The 25,745-nt window shown below is 46.1% G+C and overlaps 1 protein-coding gene across 1 annotated transcript in view; it reads right to left on the bottom strand.

The window, feature by feature from the left end:
* EXOC2 (exocyst complex component 2) overlaps positions 1–21,831 on the bottom strand; it is a 157,506-nt gene extending 135,675 nt beyond the window's left edge. Inside the window, exon 1 of the mRNA XM_032647434.1 lies at positions 21,389–21,831. The gene's annotated coding sequence lies outside the window, so the exon portion shown is untranslated. The remainder of the gene's footprint in view (positions 1–21,388) is intronic.
* Positions 21,832–25,745: the final 3,914 nt, after the last annotated feature.

Below are 25,745 nucleotides of genomic sequence, written 5' to 3'. Positions count from 1 at the left end.
TTATTCCTAAGACCGCTTTTTAGTTCTCGATTTTATGAGAGTCTTATAGGACAAAGCTTTTAAATTCAGTTACCAATGTTAAGACTATAGAAACTGGCCTCCCTAGCTTTTCACAATTAAACTAAACTATGATAAAAGCATGTTGTTATTCATTTAAAAATTCTTGTATTTATTATAAAATATTTTTGATATATCATTAGAAGAATCTGAATTTTTAAAATCTTATATTTGAATATTAGGGTATTAGATAGCCTAATTATCCCTTTCATTTTCGAAAGTTATATTGCAAAGACTAGGCTACAAAGCTTTTACAGATACTTTTTAAAATAAATTATTAAAAGTAAACCATTATAGTTACCAGATTAAAATACACAATTATTTATTTTAAAAAACAAACCACAGGTTTTTTTCATTTCTCCCATTTTATTAAAGGAGAAACAGAGAAAGAGAGAGATGAACAGACAGACTGAGGGAAGGAAGGAGGGGAGAGGGAATGCAACATTTAGGTAAAAAGAGAGACTTTTACTACGGCTTAGAAATTCTCATTAAATAAACCAAAGAAAAATATGGAAAAGATACTAGAAACAAGCCTGGTAAGTCATTTCTGTGTGACGGCACAACTAAAAAAAAATCTGCATATCTTACAAGTTTCTGTGTTAAAGATTTGTTTAGCATTTATTTTTTTTTAAACAATAAAAATTTATTGACTATCTACTAACCTTACATCACAAGGCATTATGTCATAAGTAGGGTTTGTATATGGAGAAAAATACAATCGTAATAAATTGTTTTGCATCTTTATCTTGCATTTAAAGTCTACTAAAATGCCCATGAGGTCAAGGATTTTAAAATGTTAAAAGCAGTTTTTTGTAAAAATCTTCACAAACAGCTTTGAAAATATTCACCAAGCACTTTTGTATAACTCAGAAGTCAGAAGTAAACAGCTTCACAAAGCTTAAACTGTAACTCTGAAATGGTTATGTATTATTAATTGTAAGACACTATTTTTGAAATACTTCTGAAAACAACTGTTTAACTGTCCGTATTATAACCCTTAGAGTACTACTGAATCACAATCTATTCAAAACCGAAAGAGACTGCAGACAAGTTCCTGTGACTTGCCTAGGTCTTTTGTTTCTGTGTTCTTTCCACAACACCATGAATGGAATTCAGAAATCAGCAAAACAAAATAAATTAACAAAGTATTTTTATCACCAAATCTAGTAGGAAATTATTCATTACTGATGGAAATACAGTCATGGGAATTTACTGAGTCGGCAAAAATAAAGGCTGCCAAGTTAGTGGTTTATCTTATTGCATGAGCCATTAAAGAACGAAAATTCAACGTGAAAGAATATGAACGTCCCTTCTTCATGAGACTTTAACTCACTGTAGTAGCCCTTTAAAAACCCCTTCTTCCTCTTCTCAAAATAATGAAGCAGTAAGAATTATTTTCTAAATGGAATACTACGGGGAAAAAAATGGAAACTTGGGGCTTCCCTTGTGGCGCAGTGGCTGGGAGTCCGCCTGCCGATGCAGGGGACACGGGTTTGTGCCCTGGTCCGGGAAGATCTCACGTGCCGCGGAGCGGCTAGGCCCGTGAGCCATGGCTGCTGAGCCTGCGCGTCCGGAGCCTGTGCTCCGCAACGGGAGAGGACACAACAGTGAGAGGCCTGCATACCGCAAAAAAAAAAAAAAAAAAAGGAAACTTGGTTTATATGAAAGTTATCTTGGTCCACATCAACTTGACTATTTCTTCGAATCCTTGTGTGAATAAGAAGCATTATTATCAAGCTTCACGAATAACCAATTCAAACTTTGTAGATGATAAATCTAAACCCATGAGTATACACTAACATACTTTGACGAAACACACACAGCTTGACAAGGACTATGTAACACACAAAATGCTAAACATCTTTTATGTTTCAGGTATCATATTGAGCTCTCTAAATTAAGAAAAATCCCTCAGAAAATGTTTATATTTCTTTTTTTTAAAAGAGAAGTTCCCATTTTACACAGGAGCATTTTATAATAAAATACTGACCAAATTGTTTCAGGATTCAAAATTATTTTTATTTTGTTACAATCCGTCCCCCCCCCCAAAAAAAAAACAGAGTTGAGTTAGAAAAGCTTTTTCTTGTTGGCACCTTAAAAAGCAAGAAAAAACTGACAGTGAACATAAGAATCAACTATCCAACTCTCTTCACCAATGACTTTTCATGAAAGCTTTACAAAGGAAGAGGCTCAACAAAAGGTACACCTGTATAAGACAGTAAGGGTCCAGACTTTCAACCCAATTAGCTCAGGGTCTGTGCCCGTTTTGAAAAGCCCATAAGCTTTATGAAAAACAAAACCAGGCCAAGATGGCAGAGTAGGAAGACCCTGACCTCACCTCCAAAGGGCGCAAGAAACTGCAACTACATACAGAGAAACTATTGATGAGAAAACCGGAAGCCTATAGAGAAGATCTTCTGTAACCAAAAACATAAAGAAGGAACCACACAAGACAGGCAGGAGGAGTGCAGATGTGGTGCAGTTAAGACCCACAAAATGGGGTCCCCAGGTGGGCGACTCACAAACAGGAGGGTAATCACAACTTCAGAGGTTCTCCCCAAGGAGAGTGTGGTCCAAGTCCCAGGTCGGGCTCCCAGACTGGTGGTGCTACACCAGGAAGACGCCATAGCCCCCAGGTCGTTTGGCTTTATGATCATGGGGGTTACTTTTGGGAGTGCCAGAGGGCTGTGGGAAATAGACTCCACTCTCAAAGGGCGCACACAGCATCTCACAAGAATCCTGGATCAGACCTGCCTGCTGATCTTGGAGAAACTCCCAGAGAGAGAGGAGGCAGCTGGAGCTCACCCTGGGACCACAGACCCTGGGGCCATAGACCCTGGGGCCACAGACACGGGCGGCAGCCACGTTGGGGAGCTCGTTCTGTCAGGAGGACACTGGTGCTGGCAAGGGCCATTTTGGAACCCGTCCTCTAGCTCATTAGTGTGGACCTGGCACCGCCCACCAGCCTATGGGCACCAGTACGGTGTGGCCTCAGGCCAAGCAACTAGCTGAGCAGGGACACAATCCCGCCCAGCAGCAGCCCTGCTGCCTTAATACCCCCTGACCCCCCAGCCATCCCAGGACCCAGCCCTGTTCACCAGAGTCCAGGACCCAGCCTGACCCACCAGTGGACGGGCACCAGCCCTGGGACCCCGTGAGTCCCAACTCCAGCCACTAGGGAGAGGACACAAGCTCCAGGACCACCAGCCTGCCATGTCAGGACCCAGCCTGCCATGTCAGGACCCAGCCCACCCACTAGCAGGCCAGCACCAGCCCCAGAACCCCCTGGGCGCCAGCCCTGCCCACTGCAGGCCAACACCAACTTTGGAATACCCTGGACCCTGCAGCTAGCCATGTCAGTAACTGGTCCCACCCACTGCTGAGGGGACATCAGCTCAAGGACCCCCCAGGACCCTGCAGAAGACACTCAGGAACCTGGCTCTGCCCACCAGTGAGCTGGCACTAGCCCCAGCACCTCCTGGGCCTTGTTCGTGCCCAGCAGCAGGGCACCACCAGCTCTGAGACAACTTGGACCCCTCGGCCTCAATCCTCACCTTCCCTGCTCCTCCTCCTCCCTTGAGAGGGGCTTCAGGGTTCCCGCCTGGATTGAGAAAAGGACAGGCACGTCCATCGCAGAAACCCGTGAACAGTCCAACTACACGAAGGGATTAAAAACCATCCCTCAGGGCAAGGAGCCACCTTCACCTTTAAGAGTAGGCGTCCACACACAGCCGCCTCAGTCAGGATGCCCGTGGCGCTGAGGCCACAGGTCCTCCGTGTACCAGGGCGCCTAGCTGTGTGCTCTGCAGCCTCGTCTACAGGTGTCACAGGTGCCATGTGCTCCGCAGTGTCATCTAACATGTAAATGACACATGGGACACCTTACTGTGTTTGTAAATACAAATCTACACCAGTTTCAGGCTCCTTAGTATTCCACTGTATGGATGTATAATTAAAGTGGCATTGAGATGGCTTCCAATTTTTTCCTATTGGACCATGACAATGGACACTTGACTGCAAAAGATTTTTGCACATTTACCCAATTATTTCCTTTCATTACATTCAAAGAGGGATCGCTGGCCAAAGGATGTACATTTAAGAGCCTAACGTGAAAACCAAACTGGCCTGCAGTGCTATCAGCACATCTCCCACAAGCAACAGTGGGTGTCAGAACCTCTTTAATCTGCAGTGATCTGAAAGGCAAAACAAAATAAATGGTTTCAACTTGCACTGTGTGTAAATTCCATCTTCATCACCTTTGCATCTTTTTATTAGGCTTAATTTCCTTAAATGTAAGATCTCTAATGGGAATGTTCACCCTGTGTCCACTGTCCCCACTGTCCAAATCTTCCCAGTTATCACTGTCTTTTCACATTGGTTACGGTGCTCTTGGGCCTCGGGAAATTTTGAGTCTTTTAACATCAAACCCATTGACCTTTTCTTCGCCACTCTAGAGTCACGCGTTCAAAGTCACGTTCCTGGTACTTTAATGTTGGTTTAATCTTTATGATGATTTACCTCCTCTGGAATCTATTTTGGAATTTACCTCCTTTGGAATCTATTTTGGAGTACTGAGAATAGCTGGTCCACCACAATACCATCTCACTGAATAACCCACTGTTTTCTCCACTGATCTGAAATGCCACTTTTATCTCTGACAAAAATTCTCATTTTGAGTCTGTTTCTGGACCCTCTGTATTTCACCCCACTGATTTATTTTGCACCTATGGCATAACTCAATTTTATATTATAATCAATTATCTGATAGGACAATTAATCTTTTTTTTTTTTTTTGCGGTACACGGGCCTCTCACCGCCGCGGCCTCTCCCGTTGCGGAGCGCAGGCTCGGGACGCACAGGCTCAGCTGCCATGGCTCATGGGCCCAGCTGCTCTGCGGCATGTGGGATCTTCCCGGACCGGGGCACGAACCCGTGTCCCCTGCATCAGCAGGCGGACTCTCAACCACTGTGCCACCAGGGAAGCCCAGGACAATTAATCTTTAACAAGTTCACTTAGCCATCTCTCAGAGATATTGGTCCAGATGAACTCTAAAATACTTTATTTGATTCTAAAACTAATCCTACTAGAATTCTGATGGGAATTATCACCACCCTGACATACTCTATTTATACTTTTTTGTCTATCTCTACTGACTAGAGTATAAGTTCCAGTAGGGAAGGGGTTTTTGTCTGTCCACACACTGCTGTACACCCAGAATTTAGAACAGTATGTCATACAACTGATGCTTAACACATATTCGTTAAATGAACGAATGTATAAATTACACAGAATTTCTGGATAATTTCAGGACATTTAAAATAGCTACAACATTGAATCTTCCCACTTACTCATTTTTTATGACTGTCAATAAAGTATTCAGCTTTGTTCACAGGGAGAGTTCATGTAATTTATCTGAAACCAACTTATTGAGCCTCTCTCAACTGAAATAATTTCCCAAAAGACCTATGTTTTCTCTGCAGAAAATTTCATCACCTTCAAATACTGTAACAGCCTTGGCTCTTACTCTTCAATATTTGTGTCACTTATTTCAGTTGCCTTATTGCATTTGCTGTAACATCCCAACCAGTGCGAACTGTGGTATTCGCAAGCACAGGTGTGACCGTAGCAGGCAAGCCTCTAGAGCAACGCTTCTCCACCTGTTTGCCTTCCTACCCCAGGACACGCATTTCTAGGTCTTTTTCTCAGTCACTCCCAAGAAGTTTCAATATCATAATGTAAAACCTGTATTAGGTACTGTATGTCTATCTGCACTTAATACATAAAGGTTAAGATGTTTCTGTCCCCTCAAGAGCTAATTTTCAGTTATTGCTCCTGTTGAGAATACATGCTCTAGCATTTCACCACTAAGATGTCTGCTATTGATATTATGTAGTTATCTTACAGAAAATATCTTTATTCTTATTTACTGAAAGTCTATTTTTTAAATCAGAAATGAAGTTTTAATTTTATCAAATATTTTTCAGCATCTTTCAAGATAATTTTTTTTACTTATTAATACAGTGAATTGAAAGAATTTTCCTATTAATGAATTAGTGGGCATTCTAGGAATAAACATTACTTGGTTCCATTTTACTAGTCCTTTAGGTATTCCTGGATTTGATTTGCTAATACTTTATTTAGGAGTTCTACGTCTTTAATCTTATTTACAATTAGTCAGAAATTATCTTCTCTTTTACTCCATTGCCTGTTTGCTGTAGTAGCAGGAAGCACTCAGCAGTTTACAAATATTATTAAGCATTTACTGTATCCAGAGTGCTATTGCTACCTTATAGAAAGAATCTGAAGTTTTCGATACTTGTCATCTTATAAATAGTACAGGAATATTTTTCCTTGTAGGTTTCCTATTACTGGCCTATAAAACTACCTCATTCTAGTACCACGCTGGGTATGATTATTTGGGAATTTGCTTAATGATTATGGGTATGTATTTTACAAATCTTCAGACAATTTTATTATATTTTTCAGAAAGTCAGGTATTTTGCTCTGATTTTCAAGTTTAATATACTGTTTTCTTCCACAGCTATCATTTTATTACTTTTTTCATTGTCTTGAGTATCTGTAAATATCTTTTTCATGGTTAGACTGGTCAATATTTTGTTTTAATGACCTTTTATAATAACAGTCCTTGATGTAAGCTATAAATTCTACCTTCTTTTTCAGGAGCACTGTTACTAATTCATTACTGACAGCTTCAACATGTATTAATTCCTCTTCCTTGCATTTTATTTTGCTTTTCTTTTTCTATCTGTCTGGACTGAACACTTAGTTCATTTGTTCTAATCCAATATAATTCTTACTCTTGGTCCCCCGCAAGGGTAAGGCTTTTTTCCTCTAGCTTACTTCAAGATTTCCTCTTTTTGATTTTCTGCAGTTTGAATATAATACGATTAGAGGCAGATTTTCTAGTACTGATCCTACTTGATATTCCCCGAGCTTCCTGGATCTGCCGTTTGTTGTCTAGTATTAACATTGGAAAATTCTCAGTCATTACTGCTTCACATCATTTGCACAGAGAGGGGGCAAATGGAGACTCACCCACCCTGTCCCCCAGAGTCCCCCCGACACCCCATGATCATCCCCCCACCCTGTCCTCCACCTTGCCCCCTAAACTGTACACTGAATAAGAAAAAAGAAATTTTATAGAGAAAATAAAGAGAAAAAAAATCACAAAAAGGAAAGAAGCCACCTGTGGTCCAAGTCCCTCTCACCAAGCGTCAGCTCCCTAGGTAAAAGGTAAAAGATCCAAGACCCTCACACAGGAGCCTGGAGCTTCCTAACGGTGGTTCCTTAAGCAAGAAATGAGCCAATAGTGGCTGGAGATAATCCGCAGTGATTTTCTCACTTTTTGGTCACAAGAACCCTTTACTTTTTTTAAAAAAAAAGAGAGGGGGCGGCTTCCCTGGTGGCGCAGTGGTTGAGAGTCCACCTGCCGATGCAGGGGACACAGGTTTGTGCCCCGGTCCGGGAAGATCCCACGTGCCGCGGAGCAGCTGGGCCCGTGAGCCATGGCCACTGAGCCTGTGCGTCCGGAGCCTGTGCTCCGCAACGGGAGAGGCCACAACAGTGAGAGGCCCGCGTTACGCAAAAAAAAAAGAAAAGAAAAGAAAAAGGAGATGGGGGACCCCAAAGGGCTTTTTGTTTATATAAGTGACAGCAATTAATAGTTACTTTATTAGAAATTAAAACCTACAGGATGGGCTTCCCTGGTGGCGCAGTGGTTGAGAGTCCGCCTGCCGATGCAGGGGACACGGGTTCGTGCCCCGGTCTGGGAGGATCCCACATGCCGCGGAGCGGCTGGGCCCGTGAGCCATGGCCGCTGAGCCTGCGCGTCCGGAGCCTGTCCTCCGCAACGGGAGAGGCCACAACAGTGAGAGGCCCGCGTAACGCATAAAAAAAAAAAAAAAAAAAAAAAAAAACCTACAGGATGCTTCAGTGGCTTTTTTATTTCTAGTGTGAAAAGCTGCAGTAATTTTTGCCTTTAAGAAGCTCATAATGTCTACACTTAAAACCATTCAACTCCTTTTTCTTCAAGCTCTAAATGATTGGTCTCAAAGTGATGCCATGTCTTAACTGGCGGGGTGATCCTCTAAAAAAATGTTCTGAAAAGTATGCAAGACCAAGAGAACACTTAAACAAATTGGTTAAAAATAATGACATGTGGGGGCATATATATACACACATATATATATTAAGCTAACTATTTGCCATTTTAGAATACTTACTGCCAGGAACTTTTTCTATAAATTTAAAATCATTTTTTATATATACATTTGTATATGCATACATATTATGCATATTTATATGATTTATGTATAAATATGTACATATAACACACACATACACACACAAATACATATGTAACACAATATATAAAGCTTCCATGGGACAGTTTCCTGATCAGATGTTTAGAAGAGCTACAGCCTGCATATCAAGTGACATTTCCTGGACAAGACCCTATTGTGAAGAGAGAGAAAAACCTACCCAACTGACACAAGCCTAGCACAGAAAGCTTCTAGAAAACAGGTAAGCCTGGTTCTGACCTTGGAGGCCTACAATCTGGGCCACACTGGGGGGCTGCCATCCTCCAGCAGCGACGCCAGGCCAACACCACTGTCCCCCCTGCCCCCAGAGCCAAGGAGAGCCTGCAGGTCCAGATGCAGGGAAACAGGTCGACCACCTCAGCCAGCTGTGCTTGAAGAGTATCAGCTTCCTCAAAAACACCCTCAAGGCCTAGAAAGGGCCCCCAAACCTGGCAAGAAATGACAGACTCTTGTTTCCTGTGATGGATCCAATGGAAATTCAAGCTCTGGGCTAGTAATTTATATGAGCATTTTCAATTTTTGCCAATAAAAAAATATAATTTCTTTCTTTAAAAAATTAATAATTATGGGCTTCCCTGGTGGCGCAGTGGTTGAAAGTCCGCCTGCTGACGAAGGGGACATGAGTTCATGCCCCAGTCCGGGAAGATCCCACATGCCGCGGAGCGGCTGGGCCCGTGAGCCATGGCCGCTGAGCCTGCGCGTCCAGAGCCTGTGCTCCGCAACGGGAGAGGCCACAACAGTAAGAGGCCCACATACTGCCAAAAAAAAAAAAATACTAATTATATAATCTATATATTTACAACTGTGTTACTATATAGTTTTTATATATATTACAATTTTAGAATGTATAGAAAAAGTTTAGTTTTCTAAAATGCTAAGTAGTTTTATTAATAATGGTAAGATTATCAGAGATTAAACAGCTTGTCCAAAGTCACAGCTAGTGAGTGGCAGAGTTGGGATTCAAAACCAGTCCTCAGAGCCATGTTATTCTGATTCTCCATGTGGTTTTTCTTTTCTTTTTTTTTTTATTTTTTATTATGGAAATTTTAAACACACATAAAAGAAGAGAGACCAGCATAATGAACCTCCATGTTCCCATTTTGTCTCTTTTTCAACTACATCTCCTCCTCAACATACTTTTATGTTGTTTTTGAGGGAGTATTTTAAAGCAAATCCCAGATATCATACCATGTCATCCATAAATATTTCAGTTTGTGTCTCTATAAAGGACTTTGTACTCAGCCCAAGTCCAACTGTTCTATATTGTCTCAAAAATTATTTGTGACAGGGCCTTCCCTGGTGGTGCAGTGGATGAGACTCTGTACTCCCAATGCAGGGGGCCCGGGTTCAATCCCTGGTCAGGAAACTAGATCCCACACGCATGCCACAACTAAGAGTGCACATGCCACAGCTAAGGAGCCCGTGTGCCACAACTAAGGAGCCCACGAGCCGCAATTAAGGAGCCCACCTGCCGCAACTAAGGAGCCCACATGCTGCAACTAAGGAGCCCGCCTGCCACAACTAAGACCTGGTGCAACCATATAAAAATAAATAAATACTTTAAAAAATTATTTGTTACAGTGGATGTGGTAGAATGGGGATCCAACCAATGCTCCTAAGAAAGGGAAGGAGGGAGGGAAAAAAACCAAAACCAATGCTACCTTTGTACATCTATTTGATGAATATGGACAAAGGCTGAGGACAGATTACAGAGGTTAACATTCTTGGGAGAGGGTAGAGGGTCAGAGAAATCATGCTTTTAATACATTTTTATATGGCTTTCCCTGTGGCAGTGAGCACATATGTAAACTTCTGAGGTGCAGTCAGCCTTGGGCTGTCCAGAAAGGCCAATTCCGGAGCACAGTACAGAGCAGCCCTGATGGACAGGGACCCAGGCAGTCCACCACTTCCTTAGGAACAGTGACCACAGGATGTTTCCTCTTGGTAGTTCTGGACCTGCTCACTACTCCTGCAAATCCATTTGCATAGGAAAGGGATAACAATAGCATCCCCTACATTTAAAAAAAAAAAAAAAGGAGAAAAAAAGAATTATTGTACCAAGGTCCCTGATAAAGAACAGTCCTCAATGGGTTTGGTTAGGACTGCATCGTATTCTTTTCTGTACTCCCAGCACCGAGCCCAGGGCCAGAACAACGTGGACACTTGGCAGATGGTGGCTGGGAAAAGAGACCAGGGAACACATGCGCTCACTGGTGCTCTCTTCTTCTGGCTCTTCAAGGACAGCAGCAAACCTCAGGCCATGTGGGATTCCAGCTATAAGACACCACCAAGAGGTGGCCTTTGAGAGGGATGTCGACCTGATTTGTCCCACTGCAGGACAGATGCCATTCCTTGATTCTGTGCTGTATCCCATTGGTTTTTTTTTTTGTTTTTTTTTTTGCGGTACGCAGGCCTCTCACTGTTGTGGCCTCTCCCGTTGCGGAGCACAGGCTCCGGACACGCAGGCTCAGCGGCCATGGCTCACGGGCCCAGCCGCTCCGCGGCATGTGGGATCTTCCCGGACCGGGGAACGAACCCGTGTCCCCTGCATCGGCAGGTGGACTCTCAACCACTGCGCCACCAGGGAAGCCCTCCCATTGTTTTTTTAAACCAATAAATCTGTGCCACAATAGCAATCACCAAAAACTACTATAGAAACTGAGTCCTCTAACTGTATCCTAAAAGTTTACTCCATCACCCTATGACAGCTCCTCTGGCCACCCAGCCCAGAGGCGCTCACTTTACAGGCAGGTTATAGTTCACACCACAGGAAGGAATCAGAGGTGAATCCAAATTAACTACCAAGACCCGCTCAGAACAACTCCTCTTCTTGGGCTGCCTCTGGGAGGGGTGGTCTCCAATTGTAATGCCCAAGAGGTGAAAAGTTTCCTATTCTATTACCACTTCCACAAAGAATTACCTGAAGATCAGAAATCTAATGTGTACGGTCAGATCTTTAATACCGAGTCCCCTTTTCCCCAAAAGTACTTAAAATGTTTAAACCAAAATGAGTTTTACCCCTCATAAATCTCTGATTAGAAAAATATTTATTTTTCACCATCTTTTATTTCTACAAAAACCAAGCCAAAACTGATTTAAGTTTGATTTTTCAGTTTAAAAACTCCACACATAAAAAAAGGAGCAGTACTGAGAATATAAAAAGAATTCCAAAAAAACTCCACAAAAGATTCCAACTCTTCAGGTCTAAATAATGTAAAGTCCAAACAAAGACAGTATTTTTTCCCTTAGACTTAACGAGGAATTTGTCTCCAACAGAGAAGCATTTGGAGATGCTATTTTTAAAAACGCTGCCACGGTATTGTGGCTCTACAGATGCTTTCCTCTGCCCTGCAAAGGACTCGCTGCTCTTGAGGGCAGTTTCCGCTCCAGTGGCCCCTTTTCCTGCTTCCCTGCTCAGGGCTCATTCCTGGAGGACTCAGCCCAGTAAATTCGAAGGAAGAAATGGAGGGACTCAGTCCAATCAGGATTTACGCACTGAGAGTTCAAACAGCCGGTCAGCAATGACGCTGTGCACCTCAGGACTGCAGGGCCGCTGCGGCAGGGCTGGGTGGCAGGCAGGACACAAGTAGCACTTCTTTCAAAGATAAGCCTAGAACGTTTCACAGCTCCTGTTAAATATTTGTTCCCAAAACATAAGTTCAATTTTATTTTTAATGATTACTTGACTGTAGCATCTATTTATCAGTGTTTTCTCTCTCTACATAATTTTCATTTGCTACGTAAAAGACATAATGAAATTACTAACACTACACACATTTTGCCATAATCAACACACAAGGTTACATATTTTATGATTCCATTTATATGAAAATTCAAACAAGTAAACCCGGAAAGACAGTAAGTAGATTAGTGGTGGCTAGAGGAGGGGAACGGGAAAGGATTGATAGTGGAGTGATGAAAATGTTAAAGCATTCGATTGTGGTGATGTGTACACGATTTTGTGACTATACTAATTTTGCTTCAGAATTCCTAGGAGCATTAGATTATCATTATCACCACAAACACAGAACCTCCCAAAAATGGACACAAGAGGAAATACAGGATGGCAGTTTTTTTTTTTTTTTTAAAGCATTTGACACTACTAAGTTCTAAAATCTTCTGATACAAGATCAAATGAGATTAAGGAAGGCCTAGGCCAGGACTGAAAGGGAGCAAGGGAGAGGAGGAAGGCTTTACCCTCCCAGCTCATTTACTGAAACCCAGGGTTAAAATCAGCAGGAAAAGCAGTGGAACAACAATAAGCCACCTACATTAGCCCCTGTGGAAAGCGTCAGCGGCCGAGCCTTTCCAGTCCTGAACTGGCGTCAGCAACACAAACTCCATTTCAGCAAGACTGTTGGGAAGGCAGGGAGAGGAAGAAGTAAACAATGGAAAATCCCAATGATATCAACAGTCCACATGTGCTCACTTAAGTCACAAGATATTTAACCATCTCTATGAGAATGTTCAGGAATGAGAGAGGAATAAAATCAAGAAACTAAGCTAATTATAATGAAAGAATTAGGAAAAAAAGGGGCTTCCCTGGTGGCGCAGTGGTTGAGAGTCCACCTGCCGATGCAGGGGACACAGGTTCGTGCCCCGGTCCGGGAAGATCCCACATGCCGCGGAGTGGCTGGGCCCGTGAGCCATGGCTGCTGAGCCTGCGCGTCCGGAGCCTGTGCTCCGCAACAGGAGAGGCCACAACAGTGAGAGGCCCGCGTAGAGCAAAAAAAAAAAAAAGAATTAGGAAAAAAAGATATTATCCTAAATATATATTATTGCATGAAAACAAAGTTTCATTTGTCTCATTTTAAAAAAATTAACTGAGTAAATTTGAAGATCCAATTGGCTTTATTCAGCAATTCATGAATTGGGCAACACCCCATCTAGCAAATAGAAAGGTGGTCCTCCCCAGTGTAAGACTTCTGCATGCAGAAGGGGCTGGATAAAAAAGTTACCAGCATAGAGCTGTTTCAGGCAAGGTCACCTTCCTCCGGGGAACAGCAGAGATTACCTCACTGTCCTGACCAGGCAATTTCAGACTGACTGGTTAAGACTATCTTCCTGAGAAAGCCTGAAACTGCAATTAAATTAGGTATTAAAGTCTCAGTTCGGTGACATGGGTTTTAGCACAAGTGCTTCCATTTGGGGCCTGTTGTCTCTTTTTTTAATAGTCTCGACTTGTCAAATCTTTACCATGAAATAAGCCAATATGACTGCTGACAATATAATAACTACAGTAAACAGGCATGCCAAAATCAATGTAGATTTTCACAAAAGGTCAAGGAATCAACTGTCAGCTTAAATTGGTTACTTTTATTAAAATTGTTATACATGACAGGATGTCACTTAACTCCCAGATTCCTTTACATAAGCAGAGCTGGATTAATTTGACCCAAATTTTGTATAATAGCTTTCCCAATTTCTAAAAATGCATCAACTTTGTCACTTATCTTGAAATTTCTGCTTTACTTCCCTAGCTCTATCTCAAAAGAAACTTCTCCAAGGCCACATATCTTGGCACAGCGAAAGCAAAATCACCCCAGCACTCAGCAGTGCCATGAGCCTCCGGGATCAAACAGGGAGACAGCGCAGGCGGAGGCTGCAGCCCAGCTGGGAGGGATCGAAGCTGCTCGTGCTTAGGAGAAACTCTGGGCACAATCCCGGCATCCGAAAGAAAGTAAAGTAAACAGTCGTGCTCTCTCCCATCCACCCTGTTAGCAGCCTCTTGGCTGAGGGAGACCACACACTCGGACCACACAGCGCCGGCTCAACTCGCACGCAACGTCCAACAGCTGTCACTCGGGGCCCGGAGCGGAGGGGGAAGGAGAGGGGAGGGGAGAGGAGAGAGATGGGAGGGGGGGGGAGCGGTGGGGTGGGGGAGGAGGGGATGGAGAGCCAGAAAGGGAGAGAGTCAGAAAGGGAGAGAGTCAGGACAGCGAAGAGTGGTTTCCCTGAGAAAACAAGCCAGTCCCGGCCTTGTGTGGCCTTGACCTGTACTCCCCCAACCAATTTAGTAGCTGATGAAGGATTAACAAAGCATCCATTTAACATCAATTAACCTCCTATCCATCACAGGTCAAAAGAGAAAATTACCATTATAAAAGCATTTCATTAAAATAAAGACAAACGTATTTTCTTATAGTCTATAATATATACTTAAATAATGCATTTTCTTTTAGATTTATATTACATTGGTTTTAACCCGCCTGCCTCTTTTCCTCTAATGAAGCGCATAGCATGAATATCAAGTGTTTCTGCAACAGAGGTCAGAAAACTTTAATTTTATAATTTTCTCATATTTCACTGTGGCACAATCTTTAATTTTCCAAAAGACTTATTGATACAAAAAAGACACAGTAAATTATTTTTTACATAATTTCAGGCTAAATGTACATAGAAAAAAATAACAAGTAGCAGCATTTGGGGGGAAAAAAAAAACAGAAAACGTAACCACCAAAGTAAGCTTTAAAAGGATTAAACCAAAATTTTTTACTATTTAGTAAGGAAGAATTTTGATTGGAATAGCAGACAAGAAATCTGAACAAAACGAGTGATCAGGTGTTCTTTCACTGTCAGGTACCCAGAGGCCCAGCTCAGCTAAAGGGATTAGGCCAGGAGTTGGAAAAACAGAAGTTTTGACTCACTGAAGACTTGGAGAACCTTCAGCAAATAGGCCAAGGAAAGCCTCCTGATGCTGAAGCACTATTTTCTGAGGTCAGGCCGTAGAAAAGTGAGTTTCCCCCCAAACCACCAAATCATAGCAATAATAAACTCCCAAACTCCCCCCGCCGCCACCCCCATGCCACTCAAATGAGCATCACCAGGGAGCAAATCAAGAAGGGGGACTCTCAGCAGCCCAGCCCGACCCACTAATACACATCTAAGCCATTCTGTGCACAGGAGTGTCTGAGAAGCACTCGGTAGACCTATCCTGCCCAGAGCCGCCCTGGATCCAAAGGACCCCCAGAAAAATCTGGTTGCAGAGCTGCCTAATGAGTCTGAAAAATAAAATCATACTCAACTAGACTCTTGGGCCACCCACCAACAGACCCAAACAGCAGAATTCACATCTTCCTGGAGCCACTTCAACCTATCCTAGGATAGACCTGCCCCCCACGGCAAGGCACGGCAGGGGCAGCTGGCCCCAGACGGATCTCCCAGAGACCTGGGGAAAAGTCTCTGAGAATGGTGATTTACCTCCTTCTGTCCTCTGTAAACTCTACTGTTCCTGAGCAAGGTCAAGTTCTATCACACTGCCACACCCTCCACCATCTCAAGCTCAGGGCGGGACAAGTCTCAGACACAAGGTCCTGAACTCCTGTCCAGTGTCCTAAGTTAATCATCTCCCTCCTGCTCCGTCTCAAAATCATGGTTAACAAAAACAGAGTCATGCACAAATCTGAAAGAATCCGTGGGGTACCGAGTGTACTAAGAAGGCTCCTGAGGTCTCAGAAGGGACGTCAGCAGAAGAGCTGGACAGACAAGAGATAAAGCATCCTTGCTTTCCCAGCTCTCTCCTTATACCTCTTGCCCTTATTACTCCCATAAAGAAAGTATAACTGAGGTATACTGGGTTTTTTAATGAATGTATAAGTTTCAACTCATTTGGGGAGTAAAAATCCAATGATTTAAAAAATATAACTGATAGGGCTTCCCTGCTGGCGCAGTGGTTGAGAGTCCACCTGCCGATGCAGGGGACACGGGTTCGTGCCCCGGTCCGGGAAGATCCCACGTGCCGCGGAGTGGCTGGGACCGCGAGCCGTGGCCGCTGAGCCTGCGCGTCCAGAGCCTGTGCTCCACAACGGGAGAGGCCACAGCAGTGGGAGGCCCGCGTGCCAAAAATAATAATAATAATAATGTTTGGAGGTACGGTATTAAAGGGAGAGAAGGTACACAAGGCGACTAGCAGGGAATGCTGGAAGCCAGACAGTCCACAGGGAAAGCCTGACAATTCCACTCTCCAGAGCTCCCACATACCTCATCTGTCATATAAATACTTGATTACCCAGCTATTCCCTTAAAACAAGCACTGGATTCCATCTTAATTAGAAGAGTTTATTAAAACGCTCCTTTATTTCCCAGAAACTATAAACTCTCTGCCTCAGCAGGCTAAGTCTCCTCCTAGGGGACAATTACCTTCACTACATTTCAAAGTGAAAAGCTGTGGGTCCAAAGGTGACTGGTCCTCTAACTCATGCCACTGGACACTGATGACATATCAAAAATGAAACAGAACAGTGCAAACCCATCCCCTCTACCACCACCCTTCAAAAAAGAAACGTAAGAGCAAAAACCTCCAAGAAGATACACTACTTACTGGAAGGAAGAAGGAGAGTGCTTCATGTCAAAGCACGGCATTATCCGTTCATCAAGTCTATTGCCAGCTGTCCCCATGTCCCTACCACTTCCTCTTTACTAGATCCACATGGGGTGGACACAACATAACTTCTTGATATTTTAGGAAATGTAATTTTTTAGGGAAAAAAATGTCCAGGTTCCCCTGGAAAGACAGGTCACCTGGACAATACTGAAAAGGTCATTATCAAATAAAACAGATTTCTATTTGTTTAGTGGACCCAGAAGATTTGAGATATATATAGAGACTAGTTACCCAGCACCTCAAAAGATGACAGTGTCAGATTCCCATCCCTAAGAAAAACAAAGAGGGGACTTCCCTGGTGATCCAGTGGTTAAGACTTCGCCTTCCAATGTAGGGGGTGCGGGTTCTATCCCTGGTGGGGGAGCTAAGATCCCACATGCCTCGCGCCAAAACAAAATACAAAAACAGGAGCAATATCTGTAACAAATTCGATAAAGACTTTAAAAATGGTCCACATCAAAAAAATCTTTAATAAAAAAGAAAGAGAAAAGCAAAAAAGATGCAGATAAACCAGGATCTGAAACGAGGGAGTACCCTCAGATTGTTCAGTCAAAACAAGTATCTATTAAGCATTGGTTGGGTCTCTGGCACTACACTAGGGAAATGACAGGAACAAGACCTAGTGACAAGGGGGTCCCAGGTGACCTTGGCCTTCAGCAGAGTGGTGGGCACCTAACCAGACAGCAGTGGGGTGACTGATGCAGCGTATAAACAACTATTTAAGAAATCTGGCTGGAAGGGAAGGAGAGAGAGAAATTTTAACAGGTGAATGTGAAATCAAAGGAGGATGCTACCTTTTTATTGTTGTTTTTCTATTTTGCTTTGCTGCTCTCTGTCTAAGCACGTTTAAAGGCTGACTGGAAGGAGCCTTTAGCAAGAGAGGAACACTGAGTGAAGTGCTCCCAAAGGCAGGAGTGCAGGGGTACAGGGATCCGTCCTGGGGTAAAGGCAACCACTTTCAATGTAACTGGGAGGAGGAAAGGTTCTGGAAGAGAGTCCAGGGTTCTCCTCTGAGAGCTCCCATAGTTCTCAGGTGGCAAGATTATCTGCTTAGTAGAGACTGATTATGTGTACGGATGAGAGGTTTGAGAAGAGTAGAAAATGCTTAAAATAGATTCTGCAGAGAAGCAGCAAGTGGCTAACAGAGAAAACTCTAAACAACTCTCTGGTGGCCACTTGCACGTGGCGACCACAGACTTATAGGGGTACAAATCTAGACGCTATGATTTTCCCCTTCTGGTCTCAGAACCTCAGTTCAAGCATTTAAAAAAGGCAAAGAGTTGAGATGGTCCAGGACTGATAATCTGTCGGCCAGATGCCACAGAAAGATGAGGGAGGACACAACTGAGCATCCTGGTAGAAGGGTGACGGAATATCGGGTAAAGGAGCAGAGGGAGGTAACTGAGTGAGGGTCAGAAAGACAAGAGACTGCCAGCAAAGAGTGGGTGGTCTGAGCTCCGGATTTCAGAGGTGAACCAGTCTCAGGTTGGGGCACCTCTGTCCTGCTCCCCCAGCCCCCAGCACCACACCTCTGGCAGCAGCCACCCCTCCGCCGAGGCTCCAGCTGGGGCAGCTCTGCTTTCTCCTTTGTCCCCTCCAGCTGTTTAGTTGCCCTTTGGGCCTCACTATCCCGTTTGTTCCCTCACTCTGCCCACACCTCTGCAAGTAGTTTCTTTATTTAAATCTCATTATTTGAACCATCTGGCATGAATTCTGATTCCTGACACCCTGACTTACCCAGATATGTCAATCACATGGGGCTTTCATTAAAATTAAACTAAAACCAAATACTCCTTGCTTTTTACCTTGTTTTGTCTTTCAGTAAAATTATAATACAACAAAAGTTAAAATCATACACCCCGCACTTTACAAGCGGATATGGCCACCAAAGCTTACAGATGAAACTAAAGGTCGACCCTGTCAAAAGTGGCACAGCTAGCAAGTAGCAGAGGCAGAGCTCAGTCAGCGCTGCACAAGGACTTCTGAAAGCGAACTGGTGCCAGACAGCACCTCAGGTCGTGGCGAGGATCCTCCCTGCGCAGCTTACATTCTAACTCAGATCCAGGCTTCCTAAGTCCCAGTGTCCACTGCCTCTTTCCATTACTGGCACCAAGACTGACTGTAAGTGGGAACTAGTAAGTAGAAGGAATTACTCAAACCCAAACCGAAAATTAAGCAAACTGTATAGTCCACCCCAGTCTTAACTGCTACCAACAGTATTAAAGGATGTTAATGAAGCTTTTGAGCAAACCTAATACAATTTTCCAGGGGAAAAAAGCCTCGTAAGTCAGTTCCAAACTCCTCTGCCTGAAGTTCAAGGAACTCCATAATCCAAAATGCACTCACTTCCCAGCCTATGGGCCTCTGTCTCTCATAAGCCACCCAGACGTTCACATGCCTTCTCTCAGAAGGGCCACATCATCCCCCATCAAGGTCTGATCTCCATGAAGCCTTCCCAATTGCTCCAACCCCAAAAGATCCTTCCCCCCTCTGAATTCCTGCTGTACTTACACTGAATACTGCAGCTTAGTTCTTGGCTATTTAATGGAGAGGGCAAAAATATCCCCTTTCTGAATACAGACTAATTTTATTTCTAACATGTGTCAGGCATATGCTAAAATTGGGATACAAAAATGACTAAGGCTAATCCCTGTCTGGCAAGAGCTTAGTCTGTTGACAGACGTGTAAATACCAACAATAGCTACAACCCCTAAGATACCACAGGACAGGACAAGCGCTAAGTGGTTATAGGATTCACTGAGTTGGAAAATTTCAAAGCAGGAAGAACTCTGAGATAATCTAGTTTTATATATCCTCAGGTACAAGGAAACTGAAGCCCAAAAAGGCTGCTAAGTAGCTCAGCCCATGCCACAAAGCAGGTGGTGGTAGCACACGGACCAGTAAATGGTGCTTCGACTCCATAATTTTCAAACTGAGGTCTAAGGATACCTACAGGTGTGTCCACAGAGATGCATCATTCCTCTACAATTACTGTAAGCTTGTGTTTGTATCAACAATTCTTTCCAATCGGCATAAACATGCACAGAATCATGTGAGTGTAACTAACACTTCCACCTTGCGGTCTCACCAGGCACTCCCGGGGATCCAGGAACACCTTCCCCAGCGTCTGAGAACAATCAAGGCCCTAGCATACTGCTCAGCAGAGTGACGGACGATACTTCCCACCCCAGTCAATGTACAATCCTCTCTACCCAACACGGACCTAAAACCCACGCACTCGGAAAACATGTAAGCTCTCCTCTGCGGCAGGCGCTGAACTAGGAACCCTGGCGAGATGACAGGAGTAAGGTGGAGAACGGGTGAACAGTAATGGAGAGGCTAACTGTACAACCAGCATTTCCTACATGGCCTCAGGTTGCCGGGCCCAGCACTGAACTGGCCGAAGGCCTTTATTAAAAGGCTGCCTGTGCAAAAATTTTAAGTACTAGTCCCCCTTCCCATTAGAGTCACACAGCACGGGCTCTCCAATATTTGTGGGATGAATGAAAATTCGACTTAGCATGCTGGTAAACCGTCTTTTAGAGAGGTAACTTTCAACACGATATTCAGCTCGGGAAATTAAATGCCTGACAAGAAGAAAAAATCATCTTCTGAAACTTCCAAGAATTGTTCCAAGTTGCGCTGGGGGGCCCTCTGTTTACAACTACTAGACTTCTACTGAACCAGACAGAAGAGAGCATCTAAGTACCAAGCACGCATCGCCCTCCTTCCATCACCCTCTGTGGATCCACCACGTCGGACACACAGGCTCCCTGGGAAGCTTCCGGCTGTCAGTTCCTGTCGTTACACCAAGCCTGCCCAGAATGTAAGCCGCGCAGCGTCAGGCATTCGAGGAGCGGTGCGCACACCCTCAGCGAGAAGGGGCTTTTCAATACACCGCATCCAGGTGACTTACTTAAGCGGTCTAAAACACTTTGTTAAAGCTTTCCTTGCAAGTTTACTCAGATTCATTTAAAAAAAGAAAAAAAATGAAAAGAAGGCACACGTTTCTCAGACTCGCTAGTAGGAGCGGTCGCCTATTTCCCCTCCGAGACAAGCGCCTGCGCGCGGTTTCCCGCCCGCCTGAGCACGCCCCGGCTTCACTGGGGGCACCGGCGTCCGGGCGCGGCCGCAACGGCAGCCCGCGCTGAGACTGACGGCTAGGCGCGCCGCCACGATGAGCTCCGTCTAGCCGTCCGTCAAGTGGGGATAACGCCATCGATCCGGAGGCAAGGCGACGGGCGCCTAGTAAACGCTCGGCGCAGCTCTCCAGTGACGCGACCGAAGAGAACAAGCAACACCAGCCTCTTGACTTCGCTCCCCGCCAGTGAACCCCGCAACCCTACGCTGGGACAGGTAAGCAGGCGCTCCAGGGAGCAGTTGAGGCCAACCGCCACCCGCCCCCGAGGCTCGGCGCTCCGAAGGCGCACGCCGGGAGCCGGGGCGGGGGCTCCGAGTCCCCAGCAGGGGCCCCAGACGGCGGGGAGGGGGCGGGGGCTCCGGGACCCGCGCAGGAGCCCTCCGCACGGTCGCGGCTGCAGGGCGGCGCGGGGCTGACGGCGGCCCCGGCCGGCCTCAGCCAAGGCCTCACCCCCCGACACCTACCTGGAGGCCCGCACGGACAGGGCCCCGCGCTCGACCAAGGGCTCCCTGGCCGCTGCCGCCCCGCCGCCAACGCCCTCACTTCCGCCACCAGAGCGCCGAGGGCGTCGATCCGCCGCGCAGTCGAGCGTCGAGCGCCCGACGGCCGAGCCCCAGGGGCGGGGTGGGGGCGGGAGTTGGGAGACGGATGGGAGCGGAGTACCCGTCCGCGACCCCGGTTCCTCAGGAGCCTCAGGCTGAACCTCCGCGTCTGGGCGGCAGGCGACGCGCAGGCCGGAATGCCATGGTGCTCGCGGCCGGGACCCCTGAGCGTGGACAGTGCTCGGGTTCGGTGGGCGGGCGCTGCCGGGAGCCAGCCTCCGACATAGAAAGGCGGCCCACCCGGGCCCGGCCAGGAGGCACCGGCTGCCTGACAGGGAGCGGCCGCCGCCGGCCGGCCGGAAGTGACGCGCAGCCCCGAGCGCTGCGGGACGGAAGAGAACGCGCTCTTCCGGCCACTCGGTTTAGTGCGGAGGGAGTCGCGCGTTGTGTGTACCAGGGATGAGGGCTGGCTGCGCCTCTGCTTCCCCGCTCCTCCTCTCCGCTCGCCTGTGCGGGTTACTCCAGCCGACGGACCGGCCTGTTTGCTCCGGGCCTGGGAGTGTGGTATCCGTGGTGGCGGCTATGGAGCTGCGCGCTGCGTCCGCCCTTCCGGACACGGAGGCCGAGGTCCAGCCGGGGAACGGGGCCTTCCCTCCCGGAGGCCAGGCAGCCACTGGGTGGCAAGCGGATTTTCTCAGACCCAGATGCAGATCCGGGTTCGGGTTAGTCTTCCCTGCCTGCAGGGCTCTGGCAGTCATCACTGTGCAGTTGCTCACCGTGTCTGATATATCATCAGGGGGGCTTCCCGTGATATCACCTGGGACAGGGACCCGTTTGAGAGTGAAAGAGGTATGACAGAGGGGCTAGTACCGCAAGAAGCACTGGGTCTGCCCTACTTCACACACCCAGGAGGTGCCACCCTGGTAGAACATTAGAACGGCCTCAGGGGCACAACTGTAGCTCTGGCCGGGGATAACGTTTTGCGGGGGTGGGATGCTGTGCTATGGGATGCAAGGTGTATGTGAACCTCATACCAGCGTACGGTGTGCTGCGTCCCCAGTAGAGCCCTGGCTCTGCGGCAGGGAAGGATGCTCTGCCAGGGGACACAAGGTTCCACTCAATCTAAAGACCTCTCCTCCCCTGGCTCCTCATACAGGCGACAAAAAGAAAATGACCTTTATGATCAGTAGGAAACTGGGGCAGGGAGGATTGCTTCTGGACTCAGGGCACTCACTGAGCATCTTTTCCGTGCCTGGTGATAGCAGCAAATGGATAACGCAGCACCCCTGGCCTGACAGGGGTATGGCAACCAGGGGCTCAGACCCCACAGGGACGAAACAAGCAACATCATCAAGCAGGCAACCTAGGCCAGCAGAAGTGCTGGCGGAGAGTGAGGGACATCCGGAACGAGTGATAAAGGAGGAAGATGCTGAGAACCTCTGTGGCCCCAGGACTAACTGCGGCAGGAGCCCACAGCTCAGCCTATCAGCACTCCTGGTGCGGGTGTAACTCCGTGAGGCACCAGTGACAGGACCAGGTGAACACAACAGGGTGTAGCAGTGCCCACCAGAGCCCACCCGTACCCCCTCTGCTGCCCCTCTGCTCTCTGGCACCTGCCTCTGTGCCTTGGGTCTTTCTTCCTGGACACGTGGTAGGCTGGAAGCACTGGAGAGTTTCCTGGCCCGGAAGCAGGCTTCAGCCAAAGACAGGCGAGGAGTTGCTGTGGAGCTCCCGGGGCGGCTGGGAGGCACGGTATCCAGCGTGTCCAGAGCTGCCCTCGAGGCTGGGCCCCAGTGCCCTCAGGACCACCTTCACGCACACCTCCACTTGCTTCCTCCCCTTTCCCACCTGGCTTCCCCATCCCCTCCTGGTGTTTCCTGGTATCACCTCCCAAGTTACATTCGAGCCTGGAAACCGTATCGCAGGGTCAGCTTCCGGGGGAGTCCAGCCAAGACAGGCGTTATCACAGAAAAATAAGCAGCCTATTTTTATTATAATTTGAATACCTTTACATGTTGAATTGCACACCTATATTAGAGAAATACATCCTCAGAAAAAGGAGGTAACATTTTGGACAAACGTTCTCAGTTGTGGGACTTGGCGTGACTTCGTTTTTCTCCCCTTTACCTCGGAAGGAGTGCTTCCGTGTGCAGTAACTCAGCTTTCCCAGGATCATTCACTTTAAACACAGGAAGCACGAGTCAGCGGCCTGAAGCACAGGTCGGCAGTGGTACCCTGCCTCACAGTGAAACTGAACCTGTTTCTCGTCTCTCCTTTGCTCTCGGTGATGCATCGTTTCCCAAGTCAGGCGATCCTGCCATTAAGCTGGTATGAATGACTCTTGAGGACTCACAGGTCTTTCCTGGATCAAAAAAATGATAAATAATACTGTATCCCTGAGACAGAAACACTAGAAGAAGAAAGAGTCTTTTGCTAATATAAAAATTACTGGTAGTGTTTCTTTTTTCTTAAACTTCTGGTCCACATTCTGAAGCCCCTGGCAAGTGTTAGTGCAATACGTGCAGAAGCCGGCCGGAAATTAAATCATTAAACCCGAAATTCTGGAGTAGCTGCTGAGGCAATTAAATATCACTGTAGCTTGTGTTTGCAATTCTGCATCAGATTTCGTTTGTCCTAGAGAGGAAAAAATAACTTTGAAACATGGAATTCCTTTGGTTTCAGTCTTAGCAAACACTGTGATGGCACAGTTCCCCATTCTGTAGATTTTTTTTTTTACATTAAGTGAACACTTGAAGTGTTTCATGCTACATGGTATATCAGGCTGTAATGGACCATAGTTAGTACAGATTCTAATCCTCAAAACAACTATATTTTGCCATATCTAGTGATCCTTTTTACCAAAGACTGACAATGGTTTGATGTGTTAACGCACAGCTTAACAAAGCCCTTGATGGCAAATTCCTGTCTCCATCGTAGATACCACAGGGCCTTACACAGCAGGTATTCAATACATCAGGCCAGCCACTCAGTAATAGCACTAACCACAACGTAAGTAAGTGTTGAGTGGAAAACAAAAAGTAACAATCATAACAATACATCGTGATAGTGGCAGAGCTGGGGGAGTGCCTGTTTCTAGCAGTCTATTTCAGAACGTGCTTTATGGTCACTTAGAGGCAAACATGAGCCCAGTTTACTGTGTCCATCTTGACAGTGTATGAATTGCTGAGAGGTTTCATCGAATACCACCCAGCTTTGTCATTCTTTGCTGGAGTCTTTTATGATTTAAGATCACAAGGACAATTTGAAGTCCTCCAAGGCTGTAACAGTTATGATGTTGTTTTAGCAATTCTCAGATTGGGCCTGTTGGTTAAGGAATCTGGCTACCCTGTACTCCTAGCAGATGCCTTTGTGTGGACTTCAGCATCTGTGTTTCTTGTCAGCTTCAAAGCGCTGTATCTGCAAAGGCCTCAGAATAAATGTCTCCAGTTCTACAGCAAAGCAGAGCCCTTGTGTTTTTCTGCTTACCTTCTCTTTGCATATTTTGTTAAGCACCCTGTAAATAAAGCTGGGTCTGCGCAAGGATACCGTGTTTCAACAGCGTTACCCCGTTGCTGCCACCAGCACAAAGACGCAGCTGTGTTTATTCCGGGGTCTCTCCCGGCTGTCTGTAGGTGGTCTGGAAGAGGACAGAGATTGAGGACAGTCACTGGCTGCCAGAGAGACATGAGAGGTGTGGCACCTGGAGAGACGGAACAGGGTTGGAGTGAGGCCTCCCTGCCCTGCTAGGCCCTGCTGCTGCTGAGGTTCTGTGACTAGGAATTTAGACCTCTTTATGTTCTAAATGAAGGACTTATCACTGAATGAAAGGTAGCATTAATTTGTTTTAAATTGCTAGGCAGCATTAGGGGGTTGGGAGCTTTTTTGTTTGTCTTGGGTTTTTGAGTGTGTGTGTTTTGTCTTTTCTGGCTTTCCACTTTAAGGTCCTATGTGCTTTGCATTTATCAGTAGCCGTAAAAATGGTACCACGTTCCCAGTTTATTCCACTGACGCAATGCTTGTCCTAACGCACGGGGGTTCGGAGCAGCCGGCTGCCTTGGCCTGCTGCTCTTTGTGCCCTGCTGTAAAGGCAGATGTCGCCAGTTCCGGCTCTGCTTAGGCAGGGAGACATGTTGTCGGCCTCTCGGCTGTTGCGTAGGATTTCAGTCCTCTGGACACTTCTTTATGAAGGCTTCCCGCTTCCCAGGAGTTTTAGGAATGCCTTGAATACGTGTAATCTGCCTGGCCTCAAATCTCATTCTATTTTATTCTAATGTGACAC

This window comes from Phocoena sinus, chromosome 11 (assembly GCF_008692025.1).
Source record: "Phocoena sinus isolate mPhoSin1 chromosome 11, mPhoSin1.pri, whole genome shotgun sequence".
In the NCBI taxonomy this organism is placed as follows: Eukaryota; Metazoa; Chordata; class Mammalia; order Artiodactyla; family Phocoenidae; genus Phocoena; species Phocoena sinus.
Note: the sequence above shows the minus strand (reverse complement) of the source record. Positions and strands in the feature narration are given on the sequence as shown.